The sequence below is a fragment of the Adiantum capillus-veneris genome, chromosome 12 (genome assembly GCF_014529385.1).
Source record: "Adiantum capillus-veneris isolate H3 chromosome 12, ASM1452938v2, whole genome shotgun sequence".
NCBI lineage: Eukaryota > Viridiplantae > Streptophyta > Polypodiopsida > Polypodiales > Pteridaceae > Adiantum > Adiantum capillus-veneris.
In genome coordinates, this window is record NC_140942.1 from 58400932 (window position 1) to 58425549 (window position 24618).

The 24618-nt window shown below is 38.9% G+C and overlaps 2 pseudogenes; both read right to left on the minus strand.

Moving 5' to 3' along the window:
• Positions 1-19906: 19906 nt before the first annotated feature.
• LOC147445787 (shikimate O-hydroxycinnamoyltransferase pseudogene) lies at positions 19907-20483 on the minus strand (annotated as a pseudogene).
• A 396-nt stretch (positions 20484-20879) lies between these two features.
• Positions 20880-21828, minus strand: LOC147445788 (shikimate O-hydroxycinnamoyltransferase-like; annotated as a pseudogene).
• Between the last annotated feature and the right edge of the window lie 2790 nt (positions 21829-24618).

Here is a 24618-nt window from a genome sequence, read left to right on the forward strand (position 1 = left end):
CGAACCTCACAACCTTGAGCTCTTCCTCCATCTTTACTCTTCTACTCTCCACCATCTCTACTCTTCCACTCTCCTACCCTCTCACAACAAGCTCTTCAATTCCATGTAAGTTTTGTTGTTATGTTTTTTGATTTTTTCACACGCATACACACACATGCATACACACACATACACACATGCATATACTCATACACACACATGCATACGCACGCACAAGTTAACACGCATGCAGATACACATACACATGTTTCAAAAATAAACACGCATGGAAATACACATACGCACACACATGCATATGTTAGTATAAGTTATGCATTAGTATGTGCATACACTAATTAGTGTGTGCATTATTCTAATTCACACACTAATTAGTGTAAGTAAAAACACACCAAAACCTAAATTTGTTAATTATTAGTTACTTGCAAAATCTAAACTTGTTAAATTTGTTAAATTTATTACTTGCAAAACATAAACTTAACACACACTACTTAGTGTGTGCATTGATCAATGTGATTGGCCAATGCACACACTAATTAGTGTGTGCATTGGCCAATGTGATTAGTGTATGTCAATGCACACACTAATTAGTGTGTGTTTAGTGTGTGCGGTCAATAAGATTGGCCAATGCTCACATTAATTAGTGTGTGCATTGGTCAATGGGATTGGCCAATGCGCACACTAATTAGTGTGTGTATTGGTCAATGGGATTGGCCAATGCACACACTAATTAGTATGTGATTAGTGTGTGCATTGGCCAATGTGATTGGTCAATGCACACACTAATTAGTCTGTGATTAGTGTGTGCATTGGCCAATGTGATTGGTCAATGTATACACTGATTAGTGTGTCATTAGTGTGTGCATTGGTCAATGGGATTGACCAATGCACGCACTAATTAGTGTGTGCATTGGTCAATGTGATTGGACAATGCGCACACTAATTAGTGTGTGGTTAGTGTGTGCATTGGTCAATGGGATTGGCCAATGCACACACTAATTAGTGTGTTTTAACACACACTATTTACTGTGTGATTAGTGTGTGCATTGACCAATGTGATTGGCCACTGCGCACACTAATTAGTGTGTGATTAGTGTGTATTAACACACACTAATTACTGTGTGATTAGTGTGTGAATTGTCCAATGTGATTGGCCAATGCGCACACTAATTAGTGTGTGAATTGGTCAATCCCATTAACAAATGCACACACTAATTAGTGTATGCATTGGTCAATGGGATTGGCCAATGCACACACTAACTAGTGTGTGCACAAGTCAATTACACAAGTCAATTACACAAGCCAATGCACACATCAATTAGTGTGTGCACAAGCCAATGCACACACTAATTAGTGTATGTTAACACATACTAATTAGTGTGTGCACAAGCCAATTACACAAGCCAATGCACACACTAATTAGTGTATGTTAACACACATTAATTAGTGTGTGCACAAGCCAATTACACAAGCCAATGAACACACTAATTAGTGTGTGCACAAGTCATTTACACAAGCTAATGCACACACTAATTAGTGTGTGCACAAGCCAATTACACAAGCCAATGCACACACTAATTAGTGTGTGCACAAGCCAATTACACAAGCCAATGCACACAGTAATCAGTGTACCCTAAACACACACTAATTAGTGTGTGCACAAGTCAAGCACACAAGCTAATGCACATATTTCTCAAGAACAAAAAATCTAGTGTCAAGAGAGATGCAAAGAAGACAATGGAGTCTCCAGAGCACAGCTATCGGCCATGAAATTTCCATGATGTGGAGTGGGAGACAGCTATGGAAGAGACAGAGGATGAAAAGGCAACGGGTGCGCGGATGTATACGCGTCATATTGAGGCCAGATCCCATCAGACTCCTACGCATTATGGTTCGGGAGGAAAAACGACTTGGAAAGACAAATATGTAAGTACAAATATTAGTTTTATTGTAAAAAATCTAATGTTTTTCATTTAATTAATTGGTTGCCATTTTTTGTCAGTATAACATTACCATGAGTCGCACGACCAAAGATGTGCAGAGATATAGAGAGAACCATACCGAGTATCAAACTTGGTGCTCGTTGTTTGAAAATCAAATGGTCTCTCGAGAGGAGTTCGAAAATGCGTGCTGAAGTCTGCAACATGTAAGTTTAATCTTATTTAAATTATCAAATCGTTGATTTTATATCAAATATTAAATAACAAAATGTTAGTTGTTTCTTTTTTTGGTTTTACAGAGTCAAGGAGTTCCACGCAAAATGCCAATCATCTCCCCCATGAGCATCCTCTATTTTGTATACGCGGGTCCCGCTTGCCCTATCCCACATGACCATCCTCTATTTTGTACACGCGGGCTTTTTTTGCCCTTTATGTAAATGCAATACCTATCATTTTTTGTCTCAATACCTCCTCCAATTGTAATTCCACTTATGTAAATGAAATTATCAATCTTTTTTTGGCTCAATGTATTGTCCAATTGTGATATTTTGTTGTAATTAATAATAATTACAACAAAATAATAATCAAGGAGTTCCACGCGAAATGCCAACCATCTCCCCCATGAGCATCCTCTATTTTGTATACGCGGGTCCCGCTTGCCCTATCCTACATGACCATCCTCTATTTTGTACACGCGGGCTTTTTTTGCCCTTTATGTAAATGCAATACCTATCATTTTTTGGCTCAATACCTCCTCCAATTGTAATTCCACTTATGTAAATGAAATTATCAATCTTTTTTTGGCTCAATGTATTGTCCAATTGTGATATTTTGTTGTAATTAATAATAATTTTTAAAAATATTTTAAATAAATAAAAAAATAGATGACCTTTTGGATGGTCCTGCAAAGGATAATCCAAACGGTCATCTGTTTTTTTATAATAAACCCGTCTGCGGTAATGATCGCGATAACGTGTACGCGGTAAAGGTTGCGGGTATTCTTGCAGTAAAGCCCGCGGTAATACTCGCGGAAATATAGCCGCAGGCATTACCGCGTATTTTACCGCTAGACCATTACCTCAATATTTTCCGCAGTCTTTTTCGCTTATAGGAAATTTCATATTACAATTTTTTTTGTTTTTTTGTGGTAATGTGGGAGATAATACCGCGTATATGTTATAGTGAAATCACATTGTATGTAAAGTGGTAGGGTGATGTACTTCTCATTTTCATTCTCTATGTGGATGATTTATTGATCACTAGACCAAGTGAGAGACATATTGCTAATTTCAATATGAAAGATTTGGGGCTGTTGCATCATTACTTGGGCATACGATTTAAGCAGTGTGATGGTGGTATTGCCTTGTGTCAGACAAGTTACATACAGACATTGCTATGTAAGTTTGTACTTGAGGATTGCAAACCTATTGCCACTACCATGGAGTTTGAAATTGAGTGTTGATGATGCTAGTGATCCTACCAATGTCACTCTTTACCAAACTTCTATTGCCTGCCTTATTTATATATGCAACACAAGGCCGGATATTCAATTTTCAGTCTCACAGGTCAGCAAATTCAAAGCCCAAGGTCTAAGCATTGGCAGGCTATCGAAAGGAATTTTGGCTACTTGAGTGGCACTTTAAATCTTGGTCTACATTATCCCAAGGGAGGATCACTGTCGCAAGATTTACCTTCTTTTTTGGACCCAAATTGTGTTGGTTCTTTTGACACACGAGTGTCCACGAGTGGTTTATGTTTCATGCACGACGCTTCATGTATCTAATGGTTGAGTAAGAACCAGCCTAGTGTGGCCAATTGTACTTGTGAGGCTAAGTACCAAGCAATCTTCAAATCTATAAATTAGTGTGTATGGCTCAGACGCCTTATGGCTGATTTGGGTGTTGGACGTGAAACTACCAACACCATCTACACTGAAAGTCAGACTGCATTGGTGATTGCAAGGAACCCATCTTTTCACACTTGCACAAAGCACATTGAGGTGCATTACCACTAGGTCAGGGAGAGGCTCTTAGCAAGAGAGATCAGCTTGTCTTATGTGTCGACACAAAACAACCTTGCATATATTTTCATAGAGGCATTGTCTCGTGATAAATTTGAAGCTTTCCAAAAAGGTTTGGGCTTTCCCCTTTGGGGAATGATCATTTCCTCAGGGCATGGAACTTCCCTATACATTATGAGCCACCTATTGTTCATCGCATCACTCCTAGGGGGAACTTGTGGTAGAGATGTGTGTGAGAACACTTAGTACTACCAAGGCACTCTTTGTCAATGCATCTGTACATTGCCAAATGTCAAGCCAATGAGGCCGTTGTCAAAGAGAAACACGGGCGTGAGAATGGGGATGAATGGCCTTCAAAATGGTCCACAAGGAGTGGAGGTAGAAATGACACTGCACCTCCTAGATCAGTTTCCCCACACTGGATGCATGTCCCTGGAGTGCCTATGCAAGAAGACTGTAAAGAAAATAAGAAGGATGCAACAAAACGTAAAGCAAAGGGTTCAGCCTACAAACTTCAATTTGATATAGAGGCAGAAACTGATCTCAAAAAGGTTTTGGAAAAGAGGATTTTGATCAGGAAGGTGTAATTTGCCTTGGGTGAGGTCCTTGGCATAGCAAAGAGGGAGAGCCATGAAGAAATAATTGATATCACCAAGAGAAAGAAATAGTCTCTTACTGAATCTATCCATGTACAGGGTGAAGGAGAGACTTTGAATGCACAAAGAGTATAGGTCTATGGAGAGCAAGGTGATGAAACTATTGTTGGATGCTAGAAGTCTAGGGGAGGAGTAAAACAAAAAATGCAAATCATGGCTTAGAAATTAAACTCATGTCAAAGAGTCTATATCAAAAAGGCAAATGGACAATCCAAAATCATGGATAGATGATCCGTGCAACAAAAAAATCATCAAGGGAGCCACATGGAGCTTGTCTGAATGTAAGGGTGACTACAAGGGACGTGAAAGATAATCAAAATTTCTTTGTTGAGGAGATGTCTACGTACCCTCTTGTGCTTGGGTAGACATACATCACTGCTACTCATATAGAAACAAAGGTAATGGAGGATGGTTCAACTTATGCTAGGATAGTGAGCAGGGATTGGAATTGTGCGGTTTGAATCCTTAGTGTTTGTGTGGACAATGAAAGGAGCCGTGAAATTTTTAGAGAGAAACCCTTGCCAAAGAGAAACAAAGAATTCAAGGACTATAGGGATATGAAGGGTTTTGACCATGTACCATTGTAGAGTAGGATTGCATTGGAACAAGAAAGGGAAAAGTTCTCGCATGATGTATATGAAAAGGAGATGTTTTCTACAGGTTTTATAGGATTGTTAGACTATGTATCTATCTCTTTTACAAAGTGTGATGATTTAAAGCAGGGTGAAAGACAACATGTAAATATTGTATAGAAAGGTTTGAGAAGCAATGGTTTGATAGAAGATGAGGAATGCATTGCAGGTGTATTTCATGAGTTTTTGTGGATACCATGCAAGACTTGGAGTCTTTAGTGGATTGCAATTTGTGTGTTGGAAACGAGGTTGTGAAAGTATGCTTCATAGAAATGTACAAAATTATTTAGGATTTAGAAAAAGCTCAAGGTATTGATGTGCGATTGGATACTAAGTATAAGTCTATGGCAAAGAGAGTGAAACCAGTGGCATTACATCTACCAAAAGACTGCAAAAATAATACGGAACAATCTCGTTTGCAACCTAGTCGACCCAAGCAAGATTGGACACAAGTTTATGCACGCTTCTTTGAAGGAGCTAAAGGTTGGTTGCAAGGATAGTTTGAAAGAAGCTAAAAAGATATGCTTTGAATACATGCAAGTATAACATGGAAAGGATTTTTCATTTGAGACACATGAGATAGGGTGTGTTGATCCTTCCATTTTTTCTCCTATGGTAATTTTCACTATCCCTCATGTACCTTCGAACTTGCAACCTGTTCCAATTCCAAAGGTTCATTTGCCAAAACTCATTGAGTTGCTTAATGAAAATTTCAAGATGGGTATTTTGGAGCATTTTGGTGCTCTATATTCAAACACGTGGTTCACAGTTTTGAAGAACAATGGCTCTTTACGATTTATTTCGGATATGCAACTTTTCAACAAGGTTACAATTAGAAATGTGGGTACATGGCTGATTGTAGATGAGTTTGCAGACTCATTTTCAAGGACGATATATTCTATGGGGAATTTGTGCTCAGGGTATCATCAATTCCAACTCGCAATGGAAAGCAAAGACTTGACCACCATGAGGACACCTTTGGGTTCGGTAAGAATGTACACCTTACCTTAGGAGAAACTAATTCAGTTGAATATATGATGAATGGCATGAACAAAGTCCTATGTGACTTCATACCTCGAACTACAAAGCCCTTTCTTGATGATGTGCAGATCAAAGGATGCAATGTAAGTAATATAGATGTGGCTCTAGACTTGAGGGGGTGTCGCAAGTATGTGGAAAATCATATCAAACAATGACTATGATAAGATCTTGTCAAGGTTGGAAGAGATGAACCTTACCTTGTCTGGGAAAAAATTAGTGTTTAGTGTGAACGAAGTTCTTCTTGTAGGAAATATGTGCGGTCCATATGGCAGAAGGCCTTGTCTTGCAAAAATTGTTGTAATTCAAAGAATGAAAGAGAAATGTATAAATGTGACTGAGGATTGAATGTTTTTGGGTGTTTTTTGGATTCCACATTATGCGCATGTAATAACCTTTGTATCATTTATTGAGAAAGAACCAAAAATTCCAATGGAAGAAATGAATACCCATGCCATGAGAAAATTAAAGAAGTTATTGCACTTTGAGGAAATTAAACTATGAATGTGGAAGACATGCTATTGTGACAGTGGATACTAGCCCCATAGAAATGGGACCCGATATTGGCTAGTCTTTATGCTAGACACAAATGTGTGTGGGCCACCTTTACTAAAATCAAAGACAGGTATTGGTGGAAAGGTGTGTATAAAGATGTATCTCATTTTGTGGAGTCTTGTGAAAATTGTCAAATGTATTCAAATGTACGTCATCGTGATGGTTGCACCCTACATACCCACTGGATATGCACTATAAGTGGGTAGTAGGTTTGGTTACAATGCCATTGGGTTTATGGCAAACGAGTGCATGCATAAGAAGATTTAACTAACCAGATTGAAGTTCGTGCTTTAAGAACAAAAAGAAAAAAAGGGATATGTAAATGCCTCTGAGACAATGTGATTAGCCATTATAGTTGTGTTCGGAAAGTAACAACTTACAGGGGTGAGTTGGATGCCAACAAAGCTAGGGAGTTTCTCTCTAGGTTGGGCATTAAGCTCGCGCTCACTACTAAATACAATCCTGAAGGGAATGGTAAATCAGAACATGGGCATCCTCCTATCATTAAAGCGTTGGCTAAGGCTTGCAAAGGAAAATTGGGAGAGGGGCCTGGGTCATTGCCTCATGTTTTATGGGCTAATTGTACAAGTCATAGATCAATTACTGGTTATATGCATTGTGAGTGATGTATGGTTAAAAACTATAATGCCAATTGAGGATATAATTCCTACATGAGATGTATTGCTTTGGGACAATGGAATGAGTAGGGAAGACCTTCTTGCTTTGTGCATACAACAATTAGAAAGAAGAACATAATGCCAATTGAGGATGTAATTCCTACATGGAATGTATTGCCTTGGGACAATGGAATGAGTAGGGAGGACCTTCTTGCTTTGTGCATACAACAATTAGAAAGAAGAACACAAGATATTGAGATTGCAATAGCACAATTGGGAGATGTAAGGTTGATAAATAAGGATGGATTTGATAAAATGCACATGCTCAGACCTAGAGCTATTGAGGAAGGTGATTGGGTGTTGGTGTATGAAAATCGTATTGATAACCAACGCTCAACAATAAGAAAGATTTCAAAGAGATGGCTTGGTCCTTATGTGGTTAAACATGGAAATGTTAATGCAACTTATACCTTGTATGAGTTGAATGGGATAGAAATGAAGATTTCCGTTGCAAGGAAAAGAATCAAACTATTCAAAAGAAGAGGAGATACAAATCAATATGTATGTTGAGTTAAATAAAGAATGAACCTGCATATGGTATGTGTGGCACATGTCGAAAGATGTTCAGGTTTAGAGGGGGTGTATATCATGCCATGGCACATGCATAATGTAGCTATAATATCTACCTCACTCTCAATCCTTTCATTACTTGGGACCAAATTCTATGATGTACATAGTGTGATATGTGTGAAAACAGATGTATTGTTGCATTTGTGTACATACCTTGTCGGACAACACAAACAATGTGAGTAAAATGCATCAATGAAGATGTTTCAACAATAAGCAAAACACAGAGTTAATCTCTCATCCACAGATGTCATACATCAAGTAAAAAATGACTAAATTCTCTGCAACCACTATGGAGAGAAGCAAGACAAAACCTGCGATTCATAATTTAAAAAATGCATAAACCTATTTGAGACCAATCTATCTCAATCACAGATTCACATATGGCATACTAAACAAGTGTTACATAAAGACGATGATTGCATAAAACTCACAATAGATTGGGATGATCTTGGACTCTTTTTTGGTGCATGATTATCTCACAAAATGATATACCAACAAAGCAATTGTGAAAGAGAAATGAAGGCATGAGAATGGGATTGAAGGACTCTCTATTTTAAAGAGAACAACTTGAGAAAAACAAGACCTGGAGGAAGGATGAATCCACGACCTTCTAAGGAGGTTTCATTGTAGGTGCCTCCCCCTCCCAAGGTTCCAATGGAGGAGGTATCTATAGAAAACACAAAAGATCACGGAAAACAAAAAGATAAAAATCCTACTTATATGTTAAAATCAAACATTGAAGTTGCTAAAAATTTAAAGCATATTTGGAGGAAAGGATTTTGAATGGTAAAGTTGATTTTACTATGGGTGAAGCTCTTGGCATGGCTAAGCGTGATTCCCATGAGGATATTATAAATATCATGAAAAGAAAGATGAAGACTCTTGTTGAGTCTATTCCTCCATAATCATAGGGTGAGGGAGAGCCATGGAAGTCACCAGTAATGCATGTATAAGACATGGAATGTGATGATAATGTGGTAGGATGCTACTAGTCTTGTGGAATAGATATGTGTGTTAGATTTTTTTATGACGATGATGAAGATGATGCCTCACATAAAATCCACTACTCCAAATGTCACTGGGAAAGAACTAAAATAAAAACTTTGTTCAATGTGGGTGATCTTGAGGAGCTATATGTTCCATTGATAGATCATGGATCCAAAATTAATATTACATTTAAGAGTCTCTACATGAAGGGCAAGTGCCCAATAGAAACTATCCATGGTTGGATGATTAGAGCTACCAAAAAATTTAAAAGGCATCTCTGTGGGGCATAGGTGACCATTGATGGAAGGCATATTATGAAAGTGTTCACTCTCAAAATGTATGAAATGATACTAAGTCTTTTGAAAAGGAGAAAGGATTCAATGTCAATGAAGGACTAGAAGTGTAAGTAGGGACCAAGTAGAAAATTGTAGCAAAGAAAGTAAGACCAGTGGCCTTGTCTTTACCATCAAATTCTAGGGAAAATCTAGAAGAAACCTCTTTGCAACACAAAATCTTAGGGATTCAAAAAGAATTGGACACAATTTCATAATGGAATCTCCAAAATAATTAAAGGTTCATTGTGTGGAGTTTTTAACACAAGAAGAGAAGAGGCATTTTAGAAAAATTTCATCAAAACATCGTAAGTCTTTTTCTTTACAACCACATGAGATTGGATGTGTTGATTGTAGTATTGTTGCACCTATGGTGATCTTCATTATCCCTCATGTACCTTGGATTTACGTCCAATTTTGGTCCCAAAAGCACTTTAAAAAAACATGCTCATAGCACAATGACGGAATCCTTGAAGAAACACCCATTCTTGTCACTATAGACCTCATTGAAGGTTGGTTCTATATCATAAAACACTGAGCATGATCTGGTACGCACTTCTGGTACCACAGATAGCCAAAAAAATATAGTTCACCAATGCATTTTCTATGTGACAAGACTAGTTTCATGCCATAGTTTTTCCAGACAAAGTAAGGCATTAGTCTTAGAATTGGCCTCAAGGGCCATTATCACACGTGTATGAGCTCTGATACCATTGAAAGGATAGGGGAGCTACTTGTGTTCCTTCTTGCACCCAACCCCCTCCTCTTATAGGCTCCCCAACCTATCTTTAGGGTTACCTACAACATAGTACACTAGTCGGTCTTCCGTCAAACACTTTCCCACCATGGACAATCTACCCTTTTACTTTTAAGAATTCTCCCCTCAAACAATGAATCACTTTGGACCAAGATTTTGAGCTATCCCAAAAAAGACTCAATCATGAGGCCAAGGATCACTCACATCTCATATTAGCGCAATAAGTAAATTCTTCATTTTTCTACTACACCTTTCCTTGCAACTTGTCTTCTTCTTCATCTATGCATCCAGATTTGAATTTTTTTAGTAATTCATCCTTGATATTCTTTTCTTGTAGAGGCCTTTGTCCTACAAAATATATTCTACATGTGAATGTAGCTTATAGGCACTAATAGAGGATGACAGCAAGGGGTAGAGCATCACCATATACATCATCATCCTAAGGCAAATCTACACTTGATATCAAATGGCCTATCACATGGGTTATGACACATATGCTATGAATGGAAAAGAGATGGTGCACATGCAATAAGAGTTGGTGCACAAGACAAAGGCCATCCTCAATTGAGGGAAGGAGTGATCCGACTCATCTACATTGAGTCTCTCTCTCTCTCTCTCTCTCTCTCTCTCTCTCTCTCTCTCTCTCTCTCTCTCTCTCTCTCTCTCTCTCTCTCTCTCTCTCTCTCTCTCTTTGCCACACACACACACACATCCAATCATAGGTATAATATCATACCATCGAATTTATGCATGCTCTAAGTTAAAGTCCAAGTTGATCTTTACAACTACATTGAAATCATAACATCTATTGTAATTCTTGTTGACCGAGATCAAGGCCTCAAAGATCAAGATTATAAGAGAAATGAGCAATGAAAGAAATCTGAATGAATGGCAAGAATGTAAGTTCTAACAACACCAGAATAATGTCAATATGGATAATCTGCTTCTTGGAATATGTAATAGGATTGATCTTTGAAGTTCTTAAAGTCGAAAAGAATGTAGCAGGGCATATCTTTCGTTTAGCACGATTTGAAAGATTGTTGAATAGTCTATTAAATAGAGCTTATATGAATGAGTTTGAGATATTAAGAGAGAACATACATTCTTTTTTTAAATAATACACTAAAGACGTATTTGATAAAGATTAATGAATAATAGATAGTCTGTTTATGAACAGTAAAATTGAGATTTTTATTAATATCAATGTTGTATATTTATGTGTTTTAGCTTAAAATGCATGGGTAGACTTAAAATAAATTGTAAAAGTAGTGGAGACCCAAAAAAAGAGGTTTTATGAGTCGCGACTTAAAAGTTACGTTTTAGGCCAAACAGAGACGTTTTTCGCAATTCTGTTAGTGTTGCCTTAAAGACCAGACCTATTCCCGTCGTTTTTAGTACCTGGATCGCTCTGTTCTGAGTTTGTTTGTAAAAGTTATGATGAAAACAAACAGAAGACAACAGCAGTGTAGAATACACAGGGATAGACAGACATACAACATCATACAGTTCTCCCTGCTATCAACCAAGAAGTGGATTGTTTCTTCATGGTAGAGTATGGCAATTGAGATTATGAAGGTATAAAATTATGTTTTTTACCCTTGATTATCATGTTGAACTGGTTGCACGAGTATGTTCTTTTGGCTATTTTGTAGGCGATGCAGAAATCAATGTGTGAAATAGGATATGTGCAAAGTGTCATGATAGAAATCTAACCTTCATGGATCACTTAGTGATCACGTTCTTATATTATTCTCGCAGGTATACTTTGTGCGAAAATCGTGTAGGCTTTTCGAGGAAAAGAAGGATAAAAGCACGACGGGTGGTGCGTTTGGGGATCATTCACCGATCTCTTCTTCTGCGAGTGCGAGTGCGAGTGCGAGTGAGACGCTGCATGCAAGCAAACTGAAGCTCGGGGGTGGTCGGGAGGTTTGAGCTCCGTACAACGGAGTGCGCCCATATCCAATTTCTCGTCTGTTGTATCAAAAGTCTGCAAAGATTCATCAATACAAAGATCTCTTTCTGTACCTTTTGCTGTCTATCTCTATTATTTGGTTCCTGTGAAAAATGGTATCAGAGCAAGCGGTTGAATCTGGACATGGACGGATACGAGAAGAAGATAAAGGAGCAAGAAGATATGATTCGACGACTACGAGAAGATCTGGAAATTTTAAATCGGGAGCGTGCTCAGGCTCTGCGAGGCAAAGCAGCACGAGACCCTAATATCTATGTGGAACTTAATGGCGAACAGGAAGACGGAAACCATGCTATTCCACCAGGAAACAATAATCAACGTGTCGGCGCTGGGGCACCTGGCAGTGGTGATGGTGGTGATGATGGAGATGATGATGATGGGAACAGTGGTAATGGACGTCGAGGTCGTCCACACGAAAGAGAGCGGAATGTCGGCGAAGCGGAAACTGATGAAAGGAGAGGACAAAGAAGGAAACGTGATGAAGAAGATGCAGATGAAGATTCTAAAAGGGCAGCTTTGCAGCAAGTCTTCAAGAAGGCAAACATTAACGAGTTTAATGGCATCGAGAAAACTGGCGAAGATCTCAAAGCATGGATTGAAGAGTTAGAAGATTATTTTGCATTGAGGAAGTTCTCTGAAGAAGCAAAAGCAAAGGTTGCAGTTGTTCATCTTCGACAAACCGCAAAGCTTTGGTGGAAAGCATACCTTTAATAGCGAACAAAGGTTACTCCAATCACTTGGGAGGAATTTAAAACGCAAGAGTATAAAAGGTACTGTTCTCCACAATATGAAATGGATAAAAAGATGGAGTTTTACAAGTTTCAGCAGCAACCGAAGGACGAGCCGAGTCTTACTGTACATGAGTATAAGGAGAAGTTTTTGCGACTTCACAAGTATGCACTGGAAGTAGAAGGAGAGGCGTTGAAAAACAAATTTATCGAAGGACTGCGTAAAGATCTGTATTATCAAGTAAAGGGTGTAGGGGCTACCGATTTTCTGGATGCTATTGCGAAAGCCAAAAATTATGAGAAGAAGGTGAAGTATGAGAGCCGCAACCCTACTCCAAGCAGAATTATACCTACCGGGCATAGAACGCAGAATAGGCCTTTCCAGACAAACACTGAGTTTCCCCGAAGGAATTTTACAAATAATCAAAGAAGACCACCCAATAATTTTTCAAATCAGAATGAGAATTTCAATCGAAATCAGAGTGCAAGTCAGAATGATGTAAACAACCGCAATCAAAATTTGGGTCAGAATGATGCAAATCAGAACCAAAGAAGACGACAGCTGCTGCGGTGGCAATATGATCCTTCTTTTCTAGAACGAGCAAGGAGATTTGGGTTATGTTTCCGTTGCGGTGAGCAAGGTCACAAGACGTTCGAATGCCCAAATAAGGAGATTGATCAGGCAGTTCTTGCACGAATGGAAGCCAATATGAATGCGATGGACACCACGATTGAGGAAGCGAGCGAGGAAGGTAAGTGCTCTGAAATTCCTATGAAATGTATGACAACGTCTGTTCATCATTTAAGGGCATCCGTTATAAGAATTCGGGGTTAGATAGGAACTGAAATTGTGAATTTTCTCATTGATTCGGGTAGTACGCATTGTTTTATGTCTAACAAGCTTGCGCAGACTTTGAAACTGAATTCTGATTCCCACATTAGGAGACCTGTAGAATTGGCCAATGGGAAGAAACATTATACACAAGGTCATATTCAAAACTTACCTTTTTTTCCGAACAAAGAGAAACTTTCAGGAGAATTTTATGTTATTGGCATGGGTAACCGGGTTGTAATTTTGGGAATGGATTGGTTGGCTGCAAATCATGCATTGATTGATTGTGAGAGGGGTGAGTTGGTTTTTAAAAACAGAGATGGTCATGCGATTAAAGCTGAGGAGAGGAATACTAAATCACTTCTGATTTCTGCCATGAAACTTTTGAGAGGGGTGAGACAAGGGTGTGAGACGTTTCTTGTGTTTGCTAACGAGAATAACGAGGATTCTGGGAATAAACAGAAAGAGGCAAATCCAGAATTTGTAGAGGATCTCTTACATGAATTTAAGGATGTGTTCCCGGAAGATCTTCCTGGTATGCCTCCGCCTAGAGTGGTAGACCACGCCATAGATCTATATCCCGGAGCAACACCTTATTGAAGGGCTCCATACAGGTTCAATATTGACGAGCTTAAAGAGCTCAAGATACAACTTGATGATCTTTTGAAAAAGGGTTTCATTAAACCTAGTGTATCTCCTTGGGGTAGTCCTGTGTTATTCCAAAAGAAAAAGGATGGTACATATAGGTTATGCATTGACTACAGGGGGTTAAACAAACAGACCATTAAGAACAAATATCCTCTTCCTCACATAGATGAATTGCTTAGCCATTTGAGTGGTGCCACAATATTTTCAAAGGTTGACCTTCGTTCGAGCTACCATCAAATCCGCATTAAGGTCAAGGACATTCCAAAGACTACTTTTTGTACACGTTATGGACATTATGAATTTACAGTTCTTGCTTTTGGTTTGACTAATGCACCAGCAACCTTCATGTGCTTAATGAATAATATTTTTCACCCGTATCTTGATGACTTCATTCTGGTATTCTTGGATGATATTTTTGTGTATTCTAAGAATGAACAAGATCATGCATTGCACTTAAAGAAAACATTTGAGGTTTTGCATGAACATAAATTGTATGCCAAAGCAAGTAAGTGTTCTTTTGCAAAGGATCAGATTGTGTATTTGGGAAGAGTGATTTCTAAAGAGGAGATTCACATTGACCTTGACAAAGTTAAGACTGTTGTGGAGTGGCCAACACCAAAGTCATTAAGGGCTGTGAGAAGCTTTATGGGTCTAGCACAATATGAGAGAGCACACATAAAAGATTTCTCTAAGATAGCGAGTCCTTTTACCGAATTGACCAAGAAAGACAAGGGTTTTGTGTGGATTTCTACCTGTGAGATTGCTTTTGAGACTTTGAAGGCTAAAATAGCAGAAAATTGTGTTTTGAAAGTTCCTGAGATGGGCAAACCATTTGTTGTGTCATGTAATGCTAGTGGTGAACAACTAGGGTGTGTTTTGACACAAGAAGGAAGAGTGGTTACATATGAGTTTAGAAAATTAAGACGACATGAATTGAACTATGCAGCCCATGATCTAGAATTGCTTGCTGTTGTTCATGCATTGAAACATTGGCGTCATCTTTTGCTTGGTGTCAAATTTGAATTGCGTACTGATCATCAAAGTTTGAAGTATATTTTTACTCAGCCATTGTCAAACAACAGACAAAGGAGATGGATTGAATTGCTGGCTGAGTATGATTTTGACTTGAAGTATTTGTGTGGAAAAGAAAATAAAGTTACAGATGCATTGAGTCGTAGGCCCATGTGTAATTTGTTGACTGTTGTGCGATCCAATTTGATTGATGAGATACATGCCGAAGTTGAAAATGATTCTTTTTACATGCCTATTTTGAAATTCTTGCCTGAGAATATTGGTGAGATGTATGAGAACAGGTATCACTTGTATAAGGGAAATCTGTATTATTATGACCGCTTGTGTATTCCTGCAGATTTTGCTTTTAAGAGTCAAATTCTGCATGAGTGTCATAACTCACCTTTTTGTGGTCATCCTGGATTGAATAAGACATATGAAAAGATTAAAAGTTCATTCTTTTGGCCACGTATGAAATTGGATGTTAAGAATTATGTGCCTGAATGCTTTCAATGTCAACAAGTTAAAATTGAACTTAAGAGGATGCCTGGTGACCTTCAACCCTTAGACATTCCTTTACAGAAGTGGGCGTCTATATCCATGGACTTTATCATTAGAATTCCTACTACTCGTGGAGGGTATGACTCGATCTTTGTGGTGGTAGATAGACTCACAAAACAAGCTCTCTTCTTTCCTGTAAAAATAAGTGATGCTCCATTGACCATTGCACACTTGTTTGTGAAAGAGATATTTCATTTGCATGGCATGCCCAAGAGTATAGTGTCTGACAGAGATTCTAAGTTCACTTCTCATTTCTGGACAACGACTTTTGACTCTATAGGTACCCAGTTACGCATGTCTACTACTTTTTATCCTCAAACTGATGGAAAAACAGAGAGAGTGAATCGTATTTTAGAAGATATGTTACGAATGTATGTCAATGAAAACCAATCTAATAGGAATGAATATCTACCTTTGGTTGAATTTGCATATAACAGTTCATATCATTCATCTATTAGGATGACTCCGTTTGCTAGGCAATGTATGGCTACAACTGTCCCACACCTATTAATTTTCTTATATCCAGAAATAAGGTAGAAGTGACACATGAGATGCTTGAGAAAATGGATAACGAGTTGGCCAAAATCAAGGGGAATATTAGAGAAGCTCAAAAGAGACATAAATTGTATTATGAGAAGAAACATCACGTTGTGGAGTATGAAAGTGGTGACATGGTTTTCTTAAAGGTTATTCCCGAGAAGTCTCATTTGATTCTTGGAAAGGATAGAAGATTGTCTCTAGGATTTGCTGGGCCATTTAAAATTTTGAAGCGCATTGGTTCATTAGCCTACAAATTGGAATTTCCTTTTCATGCTAAAGTGTATCTTGTATTTCATGTGAGTTTATTGAAAAAGTATGTTCCTAATGTGAATCATATTTTTCAAGACAACTCTAAGTTGCAAGATGACGGAATATTGACTGTAGAACCAGACTTAGTGCTAGATAGGCATGTTATATATCTGAGAAATAGAGACATTGTGGAAGTTTTGGTTAAGGGGTAGAACTATCCAGTAGAGGATGCATCATGGGTTGATCTTAGTGTTTTGCAAAGAGAATTTCTCTCTCTTACCAACTCTGAGGACATAATTAATTTTGATAAGGGGAGAATGTAATAGGATTAATCTTTGAAGTTCTTAAAGTCGAAAAGAATGTAGCAGGGCATATCTTTCGTTTAGCACGATTTGAAAGATTGTTGAATAGTCTATTAAATAGAGCTTATATGAACGAGTTTGAGATATTAAGAGAGAACAAACATTCTTTTTTTAAATAATACACTAAAGAAGTATTTGATAAAGATTAATGAATAACAGATAGTCTGTTTATGAACAGTAAAATTGAGATTTTTATTAATATCAATGTTTTATATTTATGTGTTTTAGCTTAAAATACATGGGTAGGCTTAAAATAAGTTGTAAAAGTAGTGGAGACCCAAAAATAGAGGTTTTATGAGTCGCGACTTAAAAATTACGTTTTTAGCCAAACAGAGACGTTTTTTCGCAATTTTGTTAGTGCGACTTTGTAGACCAGACCTATTCCCGTCGTTTTGAGTACCTGGATCGCTCTGTTCTGAGTTTGTTTGTAAAAGTTATGATGAAAACAAACAAAAGACAACAGCAGTGTAGAATACACAGGGATAGACAGACATACAACATCATACAGTTCTCCCTGCTATCGACCAAGAAGTGGATTGTTTCTTCATGATAGAGTATGGCAATTGAGATTATGAAGGTATATAATTATGTTTTTTTACTTTGATTATCATGTTGAATTGGTTGCACGAGTATGTTCTTTTGGCTATTTTGTAGGCGATGCAGAAATCAATGTGTGAAATAGGATCTGTGCAAAGTGTCATGATAGAAATCTAACCTTTACGGATCGCTTAGCGATCACGTTCTTATATTATTCTCGCAGGTATACTTGGTGCGAAAATCGTGCAGGCTTTTGGAGGAAAAGAAGGATAAAAGCACGACGGGTGGTGCGTTTGGGGATCATTCACCGATCTCTTCTTCTGCGAGTGCGAGTGCGAGTGCGAGTGAGAGTGAGACGTTGCATGCAAGCGAACTGAAGCTCGGGGGTGGTCGGGAGGTTCGAGCTCCGTACAACGAAGTGCGCCCATATTCAATTGCTCCTCTTTTGTATCAAAAGTCTGCAAAGATTCATCAATACAAAGATCTCTTTCTGTACCTTTTGCTGTCTATCTCTATTATTCGGTTCCTGAGAGTGAGTGCGATTGAGAACTATGCACAGATTGAGAGTGAGATTGAGACTGAGATAGCTCGGGGGTGGTCTGGAGGTTGATACGAGCTACGCTCTTCTTGTACCCGGGAATTGATTTCAATATACATCTCTAATTTCCTACGTGTACTCTGTGTACTAGCAATTTTTTTTTATTCAGCTGTTGTATTTTCGTGTCTGGTCACATCATTAGCCACTCAAATTCAAGCAAATGTTGCTACCATCCCCTTCAAAGTGGAGGAGTTCTTACAAGAATGTCGTTGTAGGGAAGGCCTTTAATTGACTATATGCATTGGTGACTTACCCTCCTCTTGGTGGGAGGAGAATGCCGACTTTCATACTGCCTTAACTAAGCACAACAATGCTTTCCAACCAGCCAAGTTTGACAGTCCCACCATCGAATTCGTCCATCATGATCCCCGCACCAACCAAGGGAGCCTTGTTTTCAAGACCAAGAGGACCGCATGGAACTCTTGAAATAAATGCATCTTCCCAAGGGCACAACCATATGGATTAGCGAGGCTCTAACCCCCGCCCAACCCAACATAAAGAAGCAAGTGTTGCACAAGGTACGAGATGCACGGGCCGCAGGTAAGTACGCCGTCTATCGTGGTGGTAGACCCATCATCGAGGAGTTTTGCACACGGAAACCCACCCAACATCCACCTCCTCCCCCTTAGCCACCCCTCTCCCCCTAAGCAACATTTGTTGCAAATTTGGTGTATCACCCCCCTAGCCCCTCCCCCCCCGCCCCCCCCTTCCCAACATCTACATGTGTTATTGCACACATTGTACCTCTTAGATAGAGGAGCCTCTATTGTACATGTTTTATTGGTTGTCCCATAGGTCATATTTGACCTCCAAGGACGATAATGGAATCTATCTATCTAACCCGCCCCCCACAAACATCTACATGTGTTATTGCACACATTGTACCCTCTTAGATAGAGGAGCCTCTATTGTACATGTTTTATTGGTTGTCCTATAGGTCATATTTGACCTCCAAGAGTGATAATGGAATCTATCTATCTAAACCCCCCCCCACCCCCCACAACACCTACACACATCCAATCATATGTATAATATCATACCATTGAATGTATGCATGCTCTAAGTTGAAGTCCAAGAGCTTTTAAACTACATTGAAATGCATAACATCGAAAGTAATTCTTGTTGACCCAGATCGAGGCCTCAACGATCAAGATTATAAGAGAAATGAGCAGTGAAAGAAATTAGAATGAATGGCAAGAATGTAAATTTTAGGAACACTAGACTAATGCCAACATGGATAATCTCCCGCTTGGAATATCTTTCTTGACAATAAAATGGCGCTTCCCATACTTTTGTAATCTTAGAATGTAATAAAGTCTTGTCCATTGCTGAAGGCAAAATGTCACAAATCAACATACTCTCCATCCAAGGATTTTTGAAAAATATTAATCATCCTAAGATCTCTTCCTCTTCATGCAACATGTGGATATGCTTTTCTTGCATTTGGAAACAAGGTGTCAAAAATGGACCTTCGAATAATGAAAATGCATTTCAATAAAAAAAAGCATAGTAAGGCCAAATTTGTAAAGCGTTGGCTAGCCAAACAAGGTGAAGAATCACATGGGTGTTCTAAAACAAGAGAAACTCACATGCCCATTGAATCAATCTTAGAGAATAAAGAGAAGGACCTTGCAAGCTTAAAATACTTATACAAAAGCTAGCATGTCCATTTCATACTAAAAAGAGTAGTAGGGGCAATGGAGACAATCAAAACTGGTAGAAGGGTTGCTCAAAGGTGGGCATGTGGTGGGAGGCAAGGGCAAGGGAAATGGAGAGGCCACCACCACTAGAGGGGCTAGGAAGCATGATAGGGAGGCCTTCAAATGAGATGCCAACAGGGCCCATGAAGATGGGGCAGCCTCAACCAAAAGTTACAATCGTGGATGGAAAGGTGGGTCCAAGAGGTGATACAGACATTAGGAGTACGAAAGGTGTGGGCACCTTGAACAAGAAACTCTAGGCCAGGTTGTAGCTCCAAATAATCAAGTGTTGATAGTAAATATTCATCGTCCATACGTGCGATGGCCTCCCTAATCCTTTGGGCACCCACACTTAGTGGGCCTTTGTCTAGCTCACCGACTTGTGCCATGGGTGTGGCAGTGAAGATGGCATTGCCAAAGTAGCCTCTTGGGAAGGCTGGTTGCAATCGGCTTCTCCCTTTTATTGCTATGTACAATTTTGTCTCTTGTTTCGCACTCAACCCTCGTGCCCTTGACACACACCTCCACACATGTGTTGCCACTGCCTCGTATGTGCTGTATGTCACCCCTCTTGTTCCATCCATTGTCGTCGCTTGCAGCTCCACAACTTGCCAACATTAAAATGCTCAATATCAACAATTTTCCCCAGAAAACACCTTAAATTAGCACCACACAGTGAATATGTGCAAATTACACAAAATATGAACATAATATTACAGTAAACTATGAACAACTATAACGGAAATCGTCACTTGTTATTGGACTAACAGGCTACAAAAGAAAATGCTTGTGACTTATTCTAAGAGCTAGCCATCAAAGTTGAAGTTCTGCATGGGTGTGACTGGCAGTGCTCAAAACAAAGCATTTTCATAATCTCAATTTTTAAGATCAAGGCAATGAGGCAGCCAGTATTTATGCCAAAATGCTAGATTTTTGGGAAAATTACACTATAAAACGGGACATTGGAACACTACCTTATGTTATGCAATTGAGCAACCAACCATAATTTTTACTTGTGCTCGAGTGAGAAAGAAAAAATTGCAAGCCACATTGTCGTTCGTATTTGTAGGCCCACTGTCATTATGATGTGAAGAGAGCTTGTTCTTGCATTTTGCCACTACATTTGGTTGTATTGCAATGCCGCGATCATATTTGCTAGAGGGCAATAGTGAAGGGGGAGGTTGATACTCGATGTGCGAAAATGTTGGTGTAGATGGGTCACGCGTCCGCAAAAGGGTACGGTTAATAAAAGGATGACGTCAAATGCCTTCCCCCCTTTGCTATGTCTGCCCATGTGTTGACGAAGTGGGTACTGGAGATCCCATCAGCAACATGGTGCTCCATCCCCACACCAAGCGAGGCCCCTCATCATTGAAAGAATGTTACCACTATAGATTATTTGTGTCGACTACTGTTACGAAATAAACCAATATGGTGCATAATAATTACATAGGATGTGGTCACTCTTCCGTGTAGGTCACATGAGGCACACGTTGTTTAAGGGCAAGAGTGTGTGCAAAATCACCAAAGTCATTGATAATGGCATCGATCTCTGCTTCGACAAGAAGCACACCCTCTTGAGGTCCATAGGACCTCAAGAGCCTTCTTGCCACTAGGGTAGAAGGGCACTAGTGCCTTCTCCAAAACCTCATAAGAGAAGAAGTCGTCCTATTATGTTTTTGAAGTAGCTGGCAAAGCATAGAAAAACATATTGTAAACATGATTCAAAGTAGCTCTAGCCCTGGGCAATGCGTCTCTCTCTCTCTCTCTCTCTCTCTCTCTCTCTCTCTCTCTCTCTCTCTCTCTCTCTCTCTCTCTCGTACAATTAACCGGAGAAAAGTATTGACGCTTTTGAGTTTTGCATGCCAAGCTGCAAAGTGCACCCCAGATGCCAAAGGTTGCAATGCGGAACGTGATGAGTGGCCACATCTCTTCTTATAGAGAAGGCGTGGAGACTCTTTCTCTCATCTCTCTTTCTCTCATCTCTCTACGTGGTGCTGTGCTACTTGACGCCATGCTACGAAATACCGAAAACGCACGTACGCCATGCTACTGTGCCATCTCTCGTCATCTCGCATGGTTGGCTACTGTGCCATCTCTCGACTTTTTAAATGGCTTTGCCCCGAAATTTGTTGATGCGGTATTATGTTGATATGCAAGTGTAAAATGTTGCTACATTTTCCACATCATTTCCCTGTGCCCCATAGTCTAACTGTGTTGTCCAAGTAAACGCATAGTACAATATCACAGCCATCACAAAACTTGATGTTGTTGACATGTGTATAATGTGAAAATAAAATATCTACTGGGGACCAAATGCAACAATGTACATAATGTCATATGTGTGAGAGGTTGCAATGGTTCCAATTGTGTACATACCTTAGTAGGGAGACGAGGCCCTAGATGTATCACTCTTGCACATTTTCTCAAATGAATAAATGCTTAACTTGATTTAGGAATGTACAACTGTCAAGTGTTTTGAAGTGGCACGGTCATCTTGCTTGGAAAGTCTAATGCGGTTGATCTCCTCTTAAATTAGCAAGTTTCATGTATATCTATAAAGAATGTATCCAACATGCTTGACACGTGGGTTTCAATGTGTAATTGGAGGCCAAGGGAAGCTTCTCAAAAATTTGGGGATCTTTCCTAGCTTGCTTGGGCTAAAAATGGCAACATATTGATAAAGAAAATCCAAAAATAGCCAAAGAAGCATATATCACAATGACACATTTACAATGGTGGTCATGGTTGCTCAAGCTAAGGGGATACTTTATAGAGTAGTCCCGTGCGTGCTGTATCTAGCTCATGTTCGAGCTTGTGAGGCCATCAAATAGGGTTTTCTCTCTTCAAGTAAGCATTTGGGACTGTCTAACGAAGCGCCTAAGATTGTATAAAATGGTCTTGTTTAGTAATTGAAGCGAAAGATTAAGGTTTATAATAGGACAAATGAACAATTCATATGTGCAATTGGGCGCGAGTCTACACCATATCATCATACATACAAGAGTTTTGAGTTGATTTTGGTACTTTTTTAGATGGATGAATAGCATTTTTCTCAATTTTAGTGTGTCTTTTGCTTTGAATCCTCTATGATTTACTAGTTTTTGCAATAAACTCTCACAGTCAAAACCCTGGTCCTTTTCAAAAACCACCTCAAACTTTCTAATACATTTTTGGTGAACCCAACGTGAAATGGGCTAGGGTGATGGAACGGAAGCTTAATTGAAGGTCTCAATAGAAAGATTTTAAGTTATAGAGAAACAAGAGCAACAAGGGATGCAATTTTGATTCTATTGTAATGCAAATATTTCAAGACTTTGTTGTGTTTATGTAGCATAAACCAGCTATTGAAATAAAGAACTTTCTTCAAGAAAATTCCTTCAATCAGTGGTGCATAAACTTGACCAATCTGATGGTAGATATGTAACAAAGTGTCTTTGTGGTTATGTAAAGCATATGGAGCTACATTGACTACCTGAAGCGGAGATGGTATAAAGTTCTTATCTACTTGTGATTCTTCATATAAATGAGCATGTAAGGGGAATTGGAAATGAGCATGGGGGCCAGCTAAGCAAAAATGACAAAGAGACAAGATCATAGTCAAACCTACTCAAGCCCCAAGAGTTTGTGAGAGTTTTGTAGATGTTATTACTGTGGTTCCAAAGAGGAAGAAATCTATCTTAGATGCTTTTTTCAAGGCAATGCAAGAGCTCGCCTTAAAGATTAAAAGGCTAGAAGAGAATCATCAAGCCAATCTACAAGGCAAAGACATAAAAAAAGAGAACGATTTGTAGACAGGTGCATACGATGTGATGGTATCAACAATGAAAGGAGATATTGTGAAAGGTTCGATGAATGCTTTGATGAAGGATCTTTTTTTTTTCAAAGATCAAGATTCACTCAAGTGAAATAGGTAAGCCTTTGGGAAGGAATTTGGCAGAGGAGGGAGTAATAAGCTATTTGAGGACATGGCTACTAGACATGTCATCTTAATGGTTGAGGCAACCGCCCATGGGTTGAACGTGGAGCCTATTGACCAAAAAAGAGTCGATGTTGATTTGGATAAGATGTTTCAGCTTACTACCTCTAATATAGAGGCAAAAACACGTCTCAATTTTTTTCTGGAAGAGGATTTTGAATAATAAGGTTGAATTTAGTTTGGGTGAGGTTCTATAAAGAAATAATTGACATTAGAGAAAGCAACAATCTCTTCCTGAGTCTGTTTGTGTCCTGGATGAAGAAGAATTTTGAAATGCATAATGTGTCTCATGTTTATGGTAAACAAAGGATGAAAATGTTATTGGATGTTACAAGTCTACAAGAGGAGTAAAGTAAGGTCATTTCTTGGGTGATGAATATGAATAAGATACCACTCATAGGACTTATTACTCTAAGAGTCATTAGACACGAGCAACTACCAAGACTCTAGTGAAAGTGGGAGACTTAGAAGAGCCATCAATTGCATTAATAGACTATGGAATAGATGGTATAAAGTTTTTAGCTAGTTGTGATTCTTCAGATCAATGAACATGTAAGGGGGATTGGAAATGAGCATGGGGGCTAGCTAAGCAAAAATGACAAAGAGACAAGATCATAGTCAAACTTACTCAAGCCCCAAGCGTTCGTGAGAGTTTTATAAAGGTTATTATTGTGGTTCCAAAGAGGGAAAAATCTATCTTAGATGGCAAGAACTACAGTTAAAGATTGCAAGGTTAGAAG